The sequence below is a fragment of the Phaenicophaeus curvirostris genome, chromosome 1, assembly GCF_032191515.1.
Source record: "Phaenicophaeus curvirostris isolate KB17595 chromosome 1, BPBGC_Pcur_1.0, whole genome shotgun sequence".
Taxonomy (NCBI): Eukaryota; Metazoa; Chordata; class Aves; order Cuculiformes; family Cuculidae; genus Phaenicophaeus; species Phaenicophaeus curvirostris.
Genome location: NC_091392.1, coordinates 10558753 through 10575480, shown reverse-complemented (window position 1 = coordinate 10575480; position 16728 = coordinate 10558753). Strand labels below are relative to the sequence as shown.

The following is a 16728-nucleotide window of genomic DNA, read 5'->3' as shown; positions in this document are numbered from 1 at the left end:
ATAAAATCTGGGAAAACACACCACAGGCATGTCTGGCTGTTGTAGTGTAGAGTGCATCCAAGCGGCTTTGTGGAAACACCACTGTACCATGTAATTCAAGCAAAGCGCAGAGGGAGAATACTACTAGTTTCCATTACAAAATCTGTCAGAAGCTTCATGCAGGGTAACATCTACAGTAGTTTGAAAACTTGGGGTATTTCCTATGGAATACAGTTTTGTTTACTCTTGAAATATTTTTGAACTATTTAAAAGTTGTAAAGGCCTTGGATCACTGGGGAATCCTTCAAATAAGTTAGAAGAAGTAAAATCTTTTTTCTTCAGTTGCTTTTTCCTTTGTACATAGACGTATTCAAATTACCCTTCTGAAAATAAATTGATCTGTTCAGAAAGCCATATGAATCTTTAGCAGAACATTTAAAACTGCAAAGGATCCAACTCTGACTGACACTAGCTGGAACTTTTAGCAGAAGTGTTTTCATCACATATATATGTACGTTGTTTCATTTCAGAACACAGTGGAAAACAATACTCCTTCCATCACACCTCCTTTCCTTAAGTTAATGTTATGCTGTGTTACATTACATTACCTGAAAGAATCTCCCCTGCAATCTCTTTCCTGGAAGCTTTTGTTAGGTAAAAATTAGACCAGAAAAAGCCTTACAGACATACTCCTCTGGATTTTATATATATATATATATTCTTTTTGTTTAGTGGTTTCATTTTAAAAAGGAACATTTTCATAAAATTCTCTGTGTTCCATTTCATGAAAATGATACATTTATGATTTAATTAAAATACCCCCATCCTCTGCTCCCCCACGTATTTGTTAGGCTATTAGTATCCTGCAGATCATTATTCTGTCTGGAGACATTACATATATAATGCATAAACTAACAATGACATTGGTCATATCTCACTACTTTTAATACAGAAAATATGAGATACACAGTGCTACAACATACTGAATGCTGTACAGTTCACAAATTAGATAAATGGATCAGTTATACCTTTAGAGGAAAATTTTTCATAATTTAACCACTTCTAGCTGACAAGAACAGATTGCTTTGTTGCTGGTTTTCAAGCAAGTAGTTTAGTTATTTATTAACTTCTTGACACAACGAATTTGGATCTTGCCACTGTTCTACACTCATGCTGCCAGGTAATACTTCACACTCACAGCAAGCCTAAGATATCCTAGATATTGATTTTGTTCTTTATCCAGTAGTGCTACAAGAGAAAGGTGTAAATACTTAGTTACTTCTGTTCATGAATTAAGGGATTCAGCAACACAGTCTTGAAGCTGAATTTACAGAAGAATGACTTTCGGAGACTATGTGCAAAAATAAGAAAATTTAGCATAGTATACAAATTTACAAAATCCATGCAGCTGTAAAGGTGAAGGGCAGTTTTCACTGTCATTAATTCCCCTCTCAAAGCAAACACTTTCAGTATTTGATAATGATATGCAAGGCGCATAACAATTACATTAAAGACCATGTTGTATATGTTTTATTTGTGACTCTTATCTTCTATTCTATCCCAATAATCTTTTTTCTTTCACACTTTCTTTGATATTATCTGCTGAAGTTAGATGGTTCCATTGTCTTTATATTGCTTTTATTTCAATAGTTCTTTGCTTCCCACCTATGGGTGTAAAACAGTTCCAGTGTGAAATGTTACATACAAGGTAGTATTAATGACGTCCTAAATTTCACCACACAGAATCCAAAGTTTCTGGTCTATTCAAAGAAACACACGTATTTACCAAACAGAAGAAAAACAGGGGAAAATATAGTCATTCAGAACACCTGCAGATGAAATTTGAATTCACATCAACACTAACTTACACTCGCTTTTTGACTCTAGACAGAGCAAGTTTACAGCCGCAGTCTATTGTTTCAATTAGTTAAATGCTTAATCTCAACTCGGGATTATGTGGAACTGAAGTCAGCTTGTCATCACTGGAAATAATACTTTGAAGCAGCATACTTGTCATAACTACTAAGTATTTTATACAAAATATGCGAAAGCAACCAAGAAAAGGCAACATATAAAAGTTCTTTTATATTGCAGTTAATCTTCTTGTATTGATACCTATGAGGATTCTTTTGTTCTGAAACTAACAAGGTAGAGTAAGAACACAAAACTCAAGAAAAAATTACAAATATATGTCTGATTTTGGCTGTACAGATTAAGAACAAGTTCTTAGAATTAGAAATACAAATTTGAAGAACAGTTTCAATTCGTATCAGTCCCATGCCCTTTGAAAAGACACTAGTGAAAGAACTGGGAGTCCTGTTACTGTCCAGCATACATCAATAAAAATACTGATATTGATTTATTTAATCAGTAATACTGATTTATTTAATCTTTCAAAGACATACTAAAAGAAATTAGTGTAAATGCCTATAAATGCTAAAAAAGCCCCATTTCATTGAGTTTTGGTAAACCTCATTTGTTTTAATTAAAAAAAAAAAAAAAGGCAAAACATTTTCTTGTATCCCGCTGGATAAAGATACGCATGAAAAAAGGTTTGCTCTAATACCTATATGGTAATTAAGATTTAAACCCAACGTAATACACCCTATGACAAATAAGCCAGGTAGTTTTAGTTTCATGCCTTATATACTCTGATGTGCAATTAGATGCATAATTAGACTCTTCGGAAAAAAGCCAAATACAGCCTACCACAAATTAAAGATGGCATCTATTTCTAAAGACAATAACTTTAGGGAATAAAAACCTGCAAACAGGAAAAAAAGAAGAAAGAATGTCAACTACTACAACTGCTTTTATTATATTTCAGTGTATATGCATATTGTAATTTTAGATAAGTGAAAAGGCAGAGATAAAATAAAGGGATAACCCAGGGGGGTGGTTGAATCACATTCCCTGAAGGTGTTTAAAAGACGGGTGGATGAGGTGCTGAGGGGCATGGTTTAGTGATTGATAGGAATGGTTGGACTCGATGATCCAGTGGGTCTTTTCCAACTTGTGATTCTGTGATTCTGTAATAACCTCTTTCCTCTTCAGTAACCATGCGCAGAAATACTGGTGTACTTCCTGTCTTTGAAGTGAACACGAAGTCAGACAATATAGTAAATTAGTTGTAATTACTGTTTCTGAATGTGGGCTGTACAAAATGGGGTTAGAAACTGATTTCAACCAGAATCTTGAAACAGGATTTAGAAACAAGATCTTTTGAAAATCGAACTATTTTCAATAAAAAATTGACAAATATCAAGTACTGCAATAACATCCCAGTCTAGATGTATTTCCCCATATTACGGACATATGAGTCACCAGGGTTAGACATTTTCCCAAAAAAACTAATTTGATTAAAGAACTGCTTTCTCAGAATACTAGATTTCATACCCTAATTAAAAACTTCCAGGTTGGCACTATAATTTATGATAAGCCTTCTTCATCGGATTTGTGTAAAGGGCTTTTCTCAAGATTCTACTGAGACTAATAATTGTAATGAAAAGATGAAGGTGAAGATTACAAGAAATAACATAAAGGAGGATTAAAGATGCTGCATACTCTGTCATAGAATACACTTTCTTTTAAAAGGCGAGAAAGAACTTATTCAACATTCATTTACAGGTTATTTCTTCACTGAAATTATGAATCTGGAAACCTTCGAATTTATAGATAGGTTTCATGAGATGATCATTCATCCCTTCACAGATGCATCAGAGAGATAAATAAAATGAATCATTTATTAATCAACTGTGTGCTAGACAGAGGCACTAAAACATGAACACTTCATATAAACAGACAATCTATCAGAGAAATAACACACAGATGTAGATTCCAGATTAAAAAAAAAAACCACCATGCAAAAAATGCGCTTTCTAGCCCTTGACATGAGTTCTGAGGGATTTCAATCTGAGGCTGGATTCAAAGATTGCAGTGCTGATGGTGAAGAGAGTTTAAGTATCTGAGTTAAAAACTGAGATCACGAAAAAGTTCCCTGAAGTCTCCATTTGGAAGAAACTAAAACCTGGAAGTATTTGAGTTTCCGGAATTAATATTCTCTAGGAAACTTAATATCCTGTTTTTATAAGGACCTTTGAAGAACCTCATGCTTCACATCTCTGAGAAGTTTGGACCCTAATTCACATCTTCACAGCATCAGGACGCATAAACTGAAGCCTCTCAACCCTTTAATTTTAGGTACTGCCTATCACTGAACACAGCATTCTTTTCAATATGTAATAATCAATGTCAGCCACACTACACCAGTTAAGTCACAATTAGCAAATGGAATGAACATTTCTCTGCTCTCACCTCCTCTTCTCCTCTCCTTCCTTTCTGGGCACGTGAATACTACAGCTATACATATATTTAGAACAACTACAATGAACACTATTGTTAACTCCGAATTTTACTGAATAGAGCATATCATCTAGCAAAACCAACATTTGCTTCTTCACATTGATGGATGACATATTTTTTGAAATATATTTAATTTGAAAAGGTCCAGCTAAAACTCAGAAATCTGGACCCAGCCTGCATCAGTGCCAAACCAGAGCCCTGAAGGGAGATGTACCCCAGGCTGGGCTCACCATGACTGATGCTGGTCTCAGCCGTCTCCACAACTGAGGGGGGTGTGTCCAGAGACTGCACTGCCACAGCCCATCCATCCCTTGGTTCATTTAATGATATGACCTTCATAGTAACACGTTGTCTTGTGTTCTTATTCTCACCATGACATATCCAATTACATGCTGATTTTGACTACACTTTATTTAATTTATCTTGTGTAAGTTATAATTAGTAAAGCTGAGTAAGAAGGTTATATATATATGTAAAACATTCAAAGTTCAGGAGAAAACTGCGCTATTTTATAACAGAATACAATTAGTAGACTCTTCTGGAGTTAATAACAAAACTTTTTGCATATACAAAGGGGTATGAAAAAATATTCTATATTCCTTCTTCCGCTTTTTAAGTCAAAACCAAGGAAAGCAGAGAAATCCTGAGAGAGAAAAAAAATCTTTTAAATCCTTCTTAATTTTGGTAAATACAGTCATCCAAAAGTTCAGGGAACTGTGAACCTTCTCATCACAGTAACTACCTCAAAGCATAAGCAACTGCAAATGGCTTTTTTTTTTATAAGGCAAAATGCAATCAATTACATAGAAGATTTCCAGGTGGGAAAATGAAATTAATTTGTTAGCAGCTAATTAACCTTTATATCAAACTGTCCTATCTGTTTAATTAAAGCAGCAAAGCATGTTCACTATAATTTGTTCAGTATTACTTTCTTGATTTGATGAAAGAACATAAAAATAAATAAAATAATAATAAAAATAAATTGTCTAAAATGGTTGAAGTTTATCTAGTTTGCAAATACTGAAACCAATATAGCATCAGAAGCCAGTTAAACAATTTGGACATGAATTTAAAGCAGATTTGTAGGGTACTGGCTCTGGCATTCTGAATTCATACTTACATAGGTACTAGAGCGCGATGAACTGGGCTACATTTAGTTACATCTCTTATACTATCATAACGGAATACAGAAATATGCCAGTTCTCCAACTCCAACAAAGCTGCAAAATCTTCAAAGAAATTATTTGCTAACCACGTAATGGGCAAAAATGTAATACAACTTTTCCTAAAGAAAACCAGTTTACACTTGTTAACGCTACTGCATTCCATTCATTATAGCCAAAAAATAAGATCATATTTAAGAATGTTGCAATCAACGGTTACAGAATATTTGAAAGTAATCAAGGCTTTAGCATTTGGCACTACACTAGAGGGAAAACTCAAAAGGGTAGTTTCTTGGCTATCCATACAGGTGAGATATCAGGTATTTTCCAAGGTTTATCCAAACCCAGCTGTGCACTGAGGTAGGAACCAGGCTCAGCAGTCCCTAGGGTATCTCTCTGGAGTTTCATCATTTCAAGCTCCAGAACCTAGAACCTGAGGAATAAAAACTGTATCTATTTTTAAATTATATTTCTATTCCTTTTTGCATATATAAAAATATTTATTTAGCCCACACTTGGAGTCTATCAGAAGCTGATAAAACTAATCAGGGCTGAGTAGAAACATAGCTAATGACCAATGCTGATAGATGACAACAGAAGACAAAGACTCTCAGTGGGGAAACTTTGATTTACTTACTGCTTGTGCTTTTATCAAATGATAGCCAGGTGAGATATAACACATAAAGAACGAACTACATGAAAGTGAACTCCACAAGCCACAACAGCCAGTATTACACAGGTAAATTCATACCACCTAAACCCTTCTAGCTTTGTAATGTATTGAACAACTACTGGACTGAATCATAACTTTTTTATTTAAGTAATTATGTTTGACTATATAAAATGCAGAATATATTCTTGATGAGGGATTTTTTGCTTCTGGCAGTAAAATGGACACTATTATTCTACAAGTGAGGTTATCCCCCATTTCAGTTCCACACTCTTACCAAGAAAATAAGCTAAATACATGCAGGGCATGTCTAACACTTATTCACAAGCAATGGCATAATGCTTTCACTTCAGCTAGTGGAAATCCATTGACACAACAAATCAGATAAAAACCCTGTATTGTTTTAGACCAGAATAATTTTATTTGGACTTCAATTCAAAGGATGAACACAGAGTTTTAAAATCAGAATTTAAACTCCTACTTCCCTGGAAACTGTACAGCAGTTAAAGATATTAAAACAACTAAGAGTAGGAAAATAAATAACTCATCAGTATTTGCAAAATGTTTCAGGAATTTTGAATTATCAGTGCTGGTAATTATTCTTAAACTTAACCATATAATGAGTGGTTCAATAGCTGGATTAATTTTCAGAAGTCTAGAAACTGTCATGTGATCTTAAACACTAGGAAGGCAAAAGAATTAAATACACAGAAAAAAAATTGCTTATGACTACGTCTATTTCAGCAAGAAATCAAAAAAAAAGTAATGACATTATTTTAGTATGTTTTTGGCTCCAAACAAATTCACTTAAATTTATGGTTTGGCCCATTCAGATTATATGATTAAATTACTGAATATAATATATAGCAAACTGTACATAATATATAAATTCATAAATTTAAGAATATTTTCCTTACAGAAATTATACCAAAACCCCCAAATCATCATTATCAAAATGTTTCTTTCACCCTCTTGTCAAAGCTTTAACTTTTAACAGAAACTGATTTTTGTATTTATATACATATACTTTGTTATATGCAATGGTTAAACAGTTCCACAGAAACAGGAATTTCCTCCTCTACCTACTTTTCTTCCCTGTTTCATAGAATCATGAATCACAGAATCATAGAGTAGTTTGGGTTGGAAGGGACCTGAAAGATCATCCCTGTCTAGGGATGGGGCAGCCACAACTTCCCTTGGCAACCTGTTCCAGTGTCTCCCATGATAAAAAATTATATGGCAAGGAATATATTAAAGAAAGTCACTATAATTCTGTACTAAGAAAAAAGTACCCAGATATCATTAACGTCTTTTAAGAATTTCACTGGAATATAAAAAACACCTATATTTTGCATAATTTTCTTTAAGCTGCAGCAGCAGAGAGTTTTGTGGATCTCTATCGTTCCTCCTTTTTCCATGTGTAAAAACTAAAATACGAAGAGATTATAACTTGTATTTCTTCAGGGAAATTAAATATACTATTTTTTCCTTAGTATTACAATACCATGTAACACAGGAAAAATGAATTTTCATGTATATACGTTATAAAAGTCTTATCCAAAGTTTGGACATCTTACATAGTTCACACTGATCTGTGAAGTTAATGATCTCAAGTAATTTTTTTTAAGAACATTTGATTTATTTTCCTGCATCAATTCTTCATTTGGTTTATTCTATCACTTAAAGTGTGTCCCTTAAACCCCAGAGTTATAACACACTAAAAAGCAATTCCTGTATCTTATCTTATAAAATTTGCATGAAAATTAGTAAAAAACAACAAAATCTCTCAATTTCCTCTTAAATGTGAAAACTACTTTTTCAAAAGGAAATAAAGTTCAAAGTATCTCAGGCCACGACTTCTTTTCAGATGTCTTTGGTTCACGTATGTAAGAAATGTGTCTGGCATATTGACTTTTAAATATTTTAATGGGCTTCTTTCAAAGATAGATCTCAACCACTTCATTAACATTTTTCTTTGAACGATTTTGCTAGATCTCTGATGTCTTAGAAGGAAAGAAGCTGTGGACAGCAGTTACCAAGCTTTAAGAAATATCTCATGTTCACCTAATTAATAAAGAACAGAAGGAAACGTAATTAAATTATTCAGCTTTGACATCCATTTTGTGCATCTCTTGCCCCTAGTCACTGCAATAAAGCAAGGCTCCATGCGTTTACCTTATTTTGAGGCAGTTCAGTAGCATGAGCCAAGCCAGCAGCTGGAAAATGTCATTCATTTTACTATTTAACACAAAATGATGAAGACTTTTCCAGATAATCACTGCAAGCAAAAGGATCATATAAAAAATAATTAAAACATAATTACTTTTTTTCTTAATTATTGGATATATTACACTTGAATGCTGGCATTTATGCAGGAGAGCAGTACGTTTTAAAGACTGTATCAAACATCTTGCTATTACATTTCTCACTCTCTATTTTAACAACTGCACTAAATTAAAAATTCTGAATAAGCTGGTTCATTTAAGTCAGCAGGGTAGGGTGCTTAGATGAGCATTTGCACTGTCACAACCACAAGCTGCTTTATTTCAGGGAATCACGTCTCCTGACAGCAAACTGTACAATTTCAAAAGGCTTCATATTCTTCCATTAACAGAAGGACATCCTCTCACCATATAGTTCTGTCATTTGCTAGAGAAAGTATAGGGGTCTTTTGTGGTTTTTGCTTTTTCCCCCGAGTACTATGAATCACAGGTAAAAACTACCAAAACAAGTGCTTTCTGAAAACAGGGAACAAACAGAACTAAAGAAATCCAGACACTAGCTACATACTTTAATGTTTCTCTGGAAGATGCTCCACTAGTTCTGTACTAAACAGAACATCCAGGATACAAGTTTGAAGAAATGCATCATTTTTTCTCAAAATTTATCCTTGAGGACTATTTCATCTCAGTTCTCAACAGCACCATTGCACAGTATTACAGAAGCACAAAGTGGGATTTCAGAAAGCGAAAGAGAAAGGAACTACAAGTATTTAAGAAGGCGTAATGGAAAGTGGGAAACTTAGGGTGAAGAGAAAAGAAGACAGAATACTGCAAAAAAAAAAAAGGTGCAGTGTCTTGTCAAGGATAATATCATGTACACATCCATTAAAAAAAAAAAAAAAGAGGTGAAAACTGTGGAGAAAGGACAGAGGCAATTGCAGCAAAGCAGTCATTCCCAAACCTTTCCCAAACCTCTTTGGCAACAGCTAAAACAGCCTGAGCCTCTTCTTGCTTTCCTGTGCCTTTTCACCTTTTCACACAGTTCAGGGTACAAACTTTGATATCCAACTTGCTCAATATTTTTTGCTTTAGAAAGTTTACTGAATGTGATGAGCTCATAACTCTTACAGCTCCAGAAAATGGCATAAGCAACTCTTTGCAAAGTCCTCCAGAATTATTTAAGCAAGCCTTGTACTGCAAATACCCCTAAAGACCTGGGCCATGTTCTACAACACTTCATCAGCATTATGCTAAAAAGCACATATTGGTCTGACACACTGTTTCACTTACAAGACCTCAAAGCTTTTCAGCTTGGATTAGTTTGAATGTCCTAAATATTCTCCAGGTAGGATGCTCCTTGGTTTGTCTGCTGTGACAATGGGAAATGCACCAAGGAACAGAGTGCAACAAAAAGTTGGATTTGGTTCCAGGAACTGGGTTCCCAAAAATCAAGCAATCAGAGCAGAGTGGAAGCTGCGCTTGACAGATCAGTGAATGCTTTTCCTCACATTTTTTGGAGGCAATCAATACAAAAGCCCCTCATGGGCTTTCAGAAGGACTTGCCTGACATGGGCAGAGAGAAACCATGTCCCCATCATGTCTTCTTTCACATTCAATGCTTATGAGGGCATGGGACATGCCGTATAAAAGGTGTCACCCCAGGTCACTGGTTGTGCATGCCCACAACCTTAAGGACGTTGACAGATGGCTATTTTAGAATACTTTAGGTCTAGAAGTGATTTAAACTACTGTACCCACAGCAAATTAGATGAAATTAAACTTGCCTATATGGAAAACTTTCATTCTGGTAGAAAACTTTTCCTGGAAGTTCTCTCACTTTTTAGGTGGAAAAAATAACACACATGAAGAGTTTTATCAGGAGAAAATACCAGAATTTTTTGCAATCACAGGAAAAAAAAAAAATCAATACAGACAACTTCCTTAGGTTTACTATTCCCATGTGTAACTCTTAAGAAATGCAAAACTGAAGTTCCTCTCTTGAGAAGCGGTAATGCCCCAAGGACTAAGAAGAGACTCCTATTTGAATTAATTATTTATCATGGATTATTCATCCATTTTTAAAAGTAAAGATCTATTCTAGATTAGTATAGTCATATTTATATTTATTCTTCATATTTTCAAGACAGTTACAATACACAGTGCTTTAGTGCAGCATAATGTGGGAATACCAAACAGGAAAATGAAAATAGAATGACAGTGTTTCCCACAGATACATAAATTACAGGCAGTCATAGAGTTGGCCTAGAGCTCTCAAGACTTGCTAAATACTAATTTTCCTCCAATGAGACATAGAATCAGCGTATTTATTTACGCAGTTCTTAGTTGCTCACAGCGGATAGTAAAAATGAACTGGAGAAGAGTAAACAAGTGCTCAACAGCACACATTTCTGGTCAAATGAGGTAGAATTTTTTTATTGTTTCTTTGAATGATGTAGAAGAACTCCAACATATTGCTAACATTGAAGAGTCTCTCTGCTTTGTGTTATGTACATCTTTTCCCTTGTGGCAAGCCTACAGAAATATCTACCACTACATGAATCACAAATCATCATTTTCAAGTCATAAAAGAGACACAATTTCACCTTTTGTTTAAATTCTGATGAGAACTACGCTATACTCAGGGGATGGAAGGATAAAAATTCCCAAATCCCCTGAGCAAAATGCAACTATTAAAAATAGGACTGTCTAATACTCTCGGCAAATTTTAAAGTCTATGCAGAATCAAATTTCTGTTAAAATTTCTAATGTATTTCAACTGTAAAACAGTACATACATCAAATATTTTCTATTTTCAACTACTGCAAAAGCCACTGCTCTTGAAACATCACTTTTGGTAGTACACTTTAAGTAAGTAATCTTTTGAAATGGCCATACTTTATTTTTATTTTCATAAGCCATTACGCTTTATTTCCTTTTTCTTTTAGCATGATATTTCATGACATCTCTGAACCGTGCAAACTTTTAAACACATAAACCTTCCAACTTCCATATTAACTCCTTTTTCTTTGTCTAAAGATGATCAGTTGTGACAAAGAAAAGATGATTTTTCACCTAGTATCTTACAGGAATCCTGGGGCAAAAGTACAAGGTAAACTGCCAAGGCCTGCATGACTCCTGTGCATTTATCATTTGAAAAAAATAAAAGGAAATGGAGTGAAGAAAAACACAAATATCCAACCTACCCAACTCAGAATTTCAGAAAAGCTCTGTTTTTTATAAGAAATAGTATGCATAGTCATAAGCCCTTATGTATATATTTGCAGTATTTTCCCCTTTTGGTAGGATACATTTTAAAAATATTTTGAGTCTAATTAGCATTTAAAAAAAAAGATCTCCAAGGTTTGCTGTTATTAATGGCATTCCTTCTCTGAAGGAAGAATCAAAACTTTATCATAACTTCTGAACTTCTCAGAAGACTTTAGAAGTCTGCCTTCATTATGAATAGTTTTCTTAGAATGTTGCTGTCCTACTCCATTGACAATCATTTTGTGCACATTCAGTTGTATCAGTTATTTTTTTTCCTTTAATTAAAACAAAACAAAACTTCTCTCCTTCTATCAGTAATTTAAAAGCAACAGAGCTAAGAAGGTTAATATTCCTTTTCCCAAAACATTGGCGCATTTCCTAAATTCAGTGTTAAAAAGGATCAGAATACATAAATGTGATGGGCAACAGGGAAAATGAGTTTGCCTAGGAGGTGATGCAAACAGAGGAAACTAGCTAGATCCTAGGTATACTAGCAAGAATGAATTAAGGAGAAAAATACTGTTATTTTTGAACTGAAAATACTTAGTAAAGAAGCCTACATTCAAAATAAGTAGCATCCTTGATTTTATTGATTCACCAAAGGCAGTAAAGCAATGCTAAGACTTAGTTGTAGCAGATTTAAATTAGTAACTGAATTTGAAGGTGAAATGTAAAATCTAAAACCTATAAGCTTCATCTGTGTTAGAAATCCAATGAACTCTAGAAAATAAGCACAACAGCAGCCTGCAAAAAGCTTTTCTTAACATATCATACCTCCTTATTGTAAATTAAAGAACCTGCAGGGTGTTAATAAATTGAGTACAATACTACATCTTGCTTTTAGTAAGATGTTTGTTCAGAAAGCACATTAAAGACTCATTCAAAATGAAGGTGATAATGCGTATGCATGGTGTCTTAATAATGAGAAATCACACCTTTCTTTTTTTTTCCTTTCCCAGCTTATTCCCTACACCTCTTTTTCAGAAGCTGCACATTTTTTAGATTAGTTACCTGGTCAATAAGTAAAAGGAGTATTAGATGTCATTTAACAGATTTGACTTTTCAGATAAGATGGAATGCTTGAAAGATTCAATAATGATTGAAGTTATTTCTTCACTTTATTTTAAAAGCTTTTTTGGCAAGTTCCCTACCAAGCAAGTACTTTGCTGCCCAGATGAGATTCTTGCAATGGTTTATGTTTAATGTAAACATATTAAGAGATGACAAATAACCAAAATCTAAAGACCAAAAGATAGACCAGAAAAGCTAGCTCAATTATAGTTACACTTTTAAGATCTCTGCTTATGTATAATCTTGATTCCAACTGTAAAGCTACTGTTTGCCATTTTCCTGTAGCGTGGAAAAGTTTATCAGTTATAATCCTTAATAAAGTGTTCAAATGAATGATCACACTAACCCTTACACAGGGCTTATATAGGATCCCATTAGGTCTTAAATAGGCAAACAAAAGCATGGAAGAACTCTCCTGTGGCAGTCCAGATTTTAGAGGAAATCTATGATTTCTAGACTCAAAAAGTTACCTGAGAGGTGGGCAGATATAAAAGAACTCTAGGCAAGGGAGAAAGAGGCATTACCCTTAAAAAGTTTTGTAATGACCAACAAAGTCTTTTGCCTTCAAGACTTATTTATTATACATAACTAGTGCCTCATAGAAATGTGTAAACCAGAAGGCATCACTGAAACTTTGTGACAATAACAATCTGATTATTAGGGACAGGGTGCTGAGTGAGCAGTGGCATGTGCAAAATGAACTTCTACATCAAGATGAAGCTCTTCTTACTAATTACAGAGATCTTAGGAAAGTGAGAGTGCTTCAAATGCTCTGTTGTACCTTCCGTCCTGTTTTGAGAAAACACTGTTGAAAAAAATGCAGAGATGCCTGTTCCTGCCATAGTTATAGTGCATTTTTTCAAAGCAAAAAGGCATGAGTGATTTGATAAGTATCAAAAAAGCATCAGAACCATCCCTGAAACCAGCCAATTTTAGTAAACATTATTCATTCTTTTTTGTTCTGCACGTCACCTTCCTATCACTCCCAGGGCACACACAGAGCTGTCCCTCGAGCAGAAAGATGTCAAAGGACAAAAACTCACTGACAGAAAAAAGGCCATTTCACCCCTTTCAGTGAGATATGTTTCATTTAATTTAAATTATACACAAATGAAAGCTATATGTCACAGAAGTGAAGGTGGCACACAACCCTTTAGAGAATAACATTTAATCCTTCCTAAAACCTTCACCATCTGTCTGTCAAGTTTAATCAATCACAGTATTTTTTTTTTCAAAATCACATAGGCTTTAGAAATGTGAGGTCTTAGGCAAAATGAATAAAAATCAATGGAAGATTTATTTCACTGTTTTTTGGATCAAAGCATGGAGTGAAGAAATAGCTTTGACACCTCACCCATAGAATCATAGAATAACTAGGTTGGAAAGGACCCACTGGATCATCAAGTTTTGTGTTATTAAAACTTCCACAGAACTATAGAATCATGGAATCATAGAATCACAAAATCACAGAATCCTTAGCCTGGAAAAGACCTTTGAGATCATCAAGTCCAACTGTACCTGTCCACTCCTAAATCATATCCCTAAGCACTTCATCTACCCGTCTATTTAAATACCTACAGGGACAGTGACTCAATCAAGTCTGTTCCAGTGCGTGATGAAATTTTTCCTAATGTCCAATCTGAACCTCCCCTGGTGCAGCTTGAGGCCACCCCTCTCATCCTATCACTTGGGCAAAGAGATCAACACCCACCTCTCTACAACCTCATTTCAGGTAGCTGCAGACAGTGATAAGGTCTCCCCTCAGCCTCATCTTCTCCAGGACAAACAACCCCAGTTCTCTCTGTTGCTCCTTGTAAGACCTATGCCGCAGCCCCTTCACCAATTTTGTTGCTTTTCTCTGCACACACTCCAGGACCCCAATGTCTTTTTTTTTCTGACATGCCCACACCTGTTTCCCACTGCCGGGTGCTGGCTCTCCCTAGGAGCCATTTATCCCACAGCCACTTCTGGGATGGGCTCCTCCTCATCAGCCACCACGTGGCAGCTGCCACTTCTGGGAGTCAGGAGCTGCCCGCTCCTCACTCCCTCCTGGATTTCTTTGGGTTCCCCTGCTTGGGCAACTGCCTTTTTGCCCTAATCTAGCACCTGGCTGCAGAACTTACTGTCCCTGCGGCCAATTCTTGCCAATTGAGTGCTGTTGCTGGCTTTGCCACATTTAAATCTCCCACAGCTGCTTCCAGGTTATAAAGAATATATGACTTTATTGGGGAAGGATTCCACACCTTCTTTGCACCTGTGGCACTGGTTCTCTGTATCACAGGTCTGGAGACAAATCTAAACAGTACTATCTTCCACAGGTGCTCTTTGCACCCAAAAGCACTGTAAGAGATAACAAACCATAAAAGAGCAGTATTTCAGTTTATTTTCTTCACAGATTTTTTCCCCTCTTTCAAAAGAGGGGAAATATGTTTACTAAACTGCCTCTTTAGAATGAAGCCATATCAAAGCTGAAAGTCAGATGTCTCCTTTGTTTGTTTTCTAGTTGAGGCTTCTAAGATGCAATGTTTTTGGGTTGCTGCAATATCCACAATAAATTACAGACAGTCCTGAAAATCTCCAGTCTGCAAGACACATCAAGCACAGAGAGATGCCTACTACTGCTTTGCTCCCGCAGGTCACCTCTTGAATCAACTCTTCTGATGTAAGACCTGTTTTATCTCAGTTACCCTTTTCACATCCCGCTTCTTTGCTGAGGAACTTTTCACTACAACTTTATGCATCCAATATTTGTACTAGGAAAAAAAATCATAATTCTAAAGTAATATTTCTATGACCTTTTGCCTTTACTTTTAACCCCATTTGGTACATAAACACCAACCTACACGTGTTAGGTTCATTTATATATGCTAGGGTGCAAAGACAGGACCACTAAATCACAGTTAAATTAAATATTTATTTTTATTGTTCAAACATAATGTTATACCTTAACCTATTGCACCTACAATAAAGCCTCTAAACTTACTGACCTGCCAGATGGTGCTGGTTCACCGAGCAGGAAAAGGAGATGGAGCATGGTGCTTGGATGGTCAGAGTCCATAGGTACTGCACCTGCCAGGGCATCCTCTTGATAACAAGGTATGCACATATTCCCTTCCTGACCCAACCTGTCCAGCCCAGCCCCTTTTATCCTCCTCTTGGGGACTGCAAAAAGGATTAGCAGCATCACCTGCCCCTCGTATGTCCAGCACATGAGCAGGCTGAGTGCCAACTTGTTATTTGTCCCACACTAAAAGCGATTTCGACACCAGGCCATGTTCTCATAACATCTTCGCTGGCTACATATGCTCCTTGGGCTCTGCTTCAAGGTGTTGTAAATAAATACTAGGCAGTTCCAACCCCTTTTCTACTTTTTTAATCCAATTCCCTGCCTGTTATCTGTCCAGTTAAGTAAAAACAGTCACATACTTTCTCACCACCAGCTGACTAAGAATTGTTGCTAAAGCTAATTCACTACTTTAAGATTCAAGTGCAAAATACTTTAACTATACAGATATATCATTTGTCTACGTATATATCATATCTAACAATGGACCATTATTTATCTCTGATATATGCCATCGTGTGGGCCATTGTTGGGACACAACAATATTCAACTACTCTAAACTTATGTAACACAAAATTCAAGTGTACAATACTTTAACACCTTATATGTATATTATTTGTCTATGTCATGCCAAGTCAAACAATAGACCATTATTTATTATATCTGATACAACACATGATCACAGTAAAAGCTTTCTTAGAACACCAGGACTCAGAAAACCATCATTTAGATGGAAGAATATAAAATGATGTTATTGGTTAAAGAGAAGGCACATTGAAAGGCTTTTTCATATGGCATTTTAAAATGGTAATTAATTCCTAAAAGTCTGAGTCTCAATCTTCATATAAATAAGTGGATGCTAATAGGCCATCCATAAAGACTCCCCTTGTTAAAATACAAATGAGATATCCCTTATGTTTATACATGTGT

At 35.4% G+C, this 16728-nt stretch overlaps 1 protein-coding gene across 10 annotated transcripts in view; it reads right to left on the bottom strand.

Annotated features, from left to right (window-relative positions):
- CACNA2D1 (calcium voltage-gated channel auxiliary subunit alpha2delta 1) overlaps positions 1–16728 on the bottom strand; it is a 390104-nt gene that overhangs the window by 179647 nt on the left and 193729 nt on the right. The gene's annotated exons all lie outside the window — the stretch shown is intronic.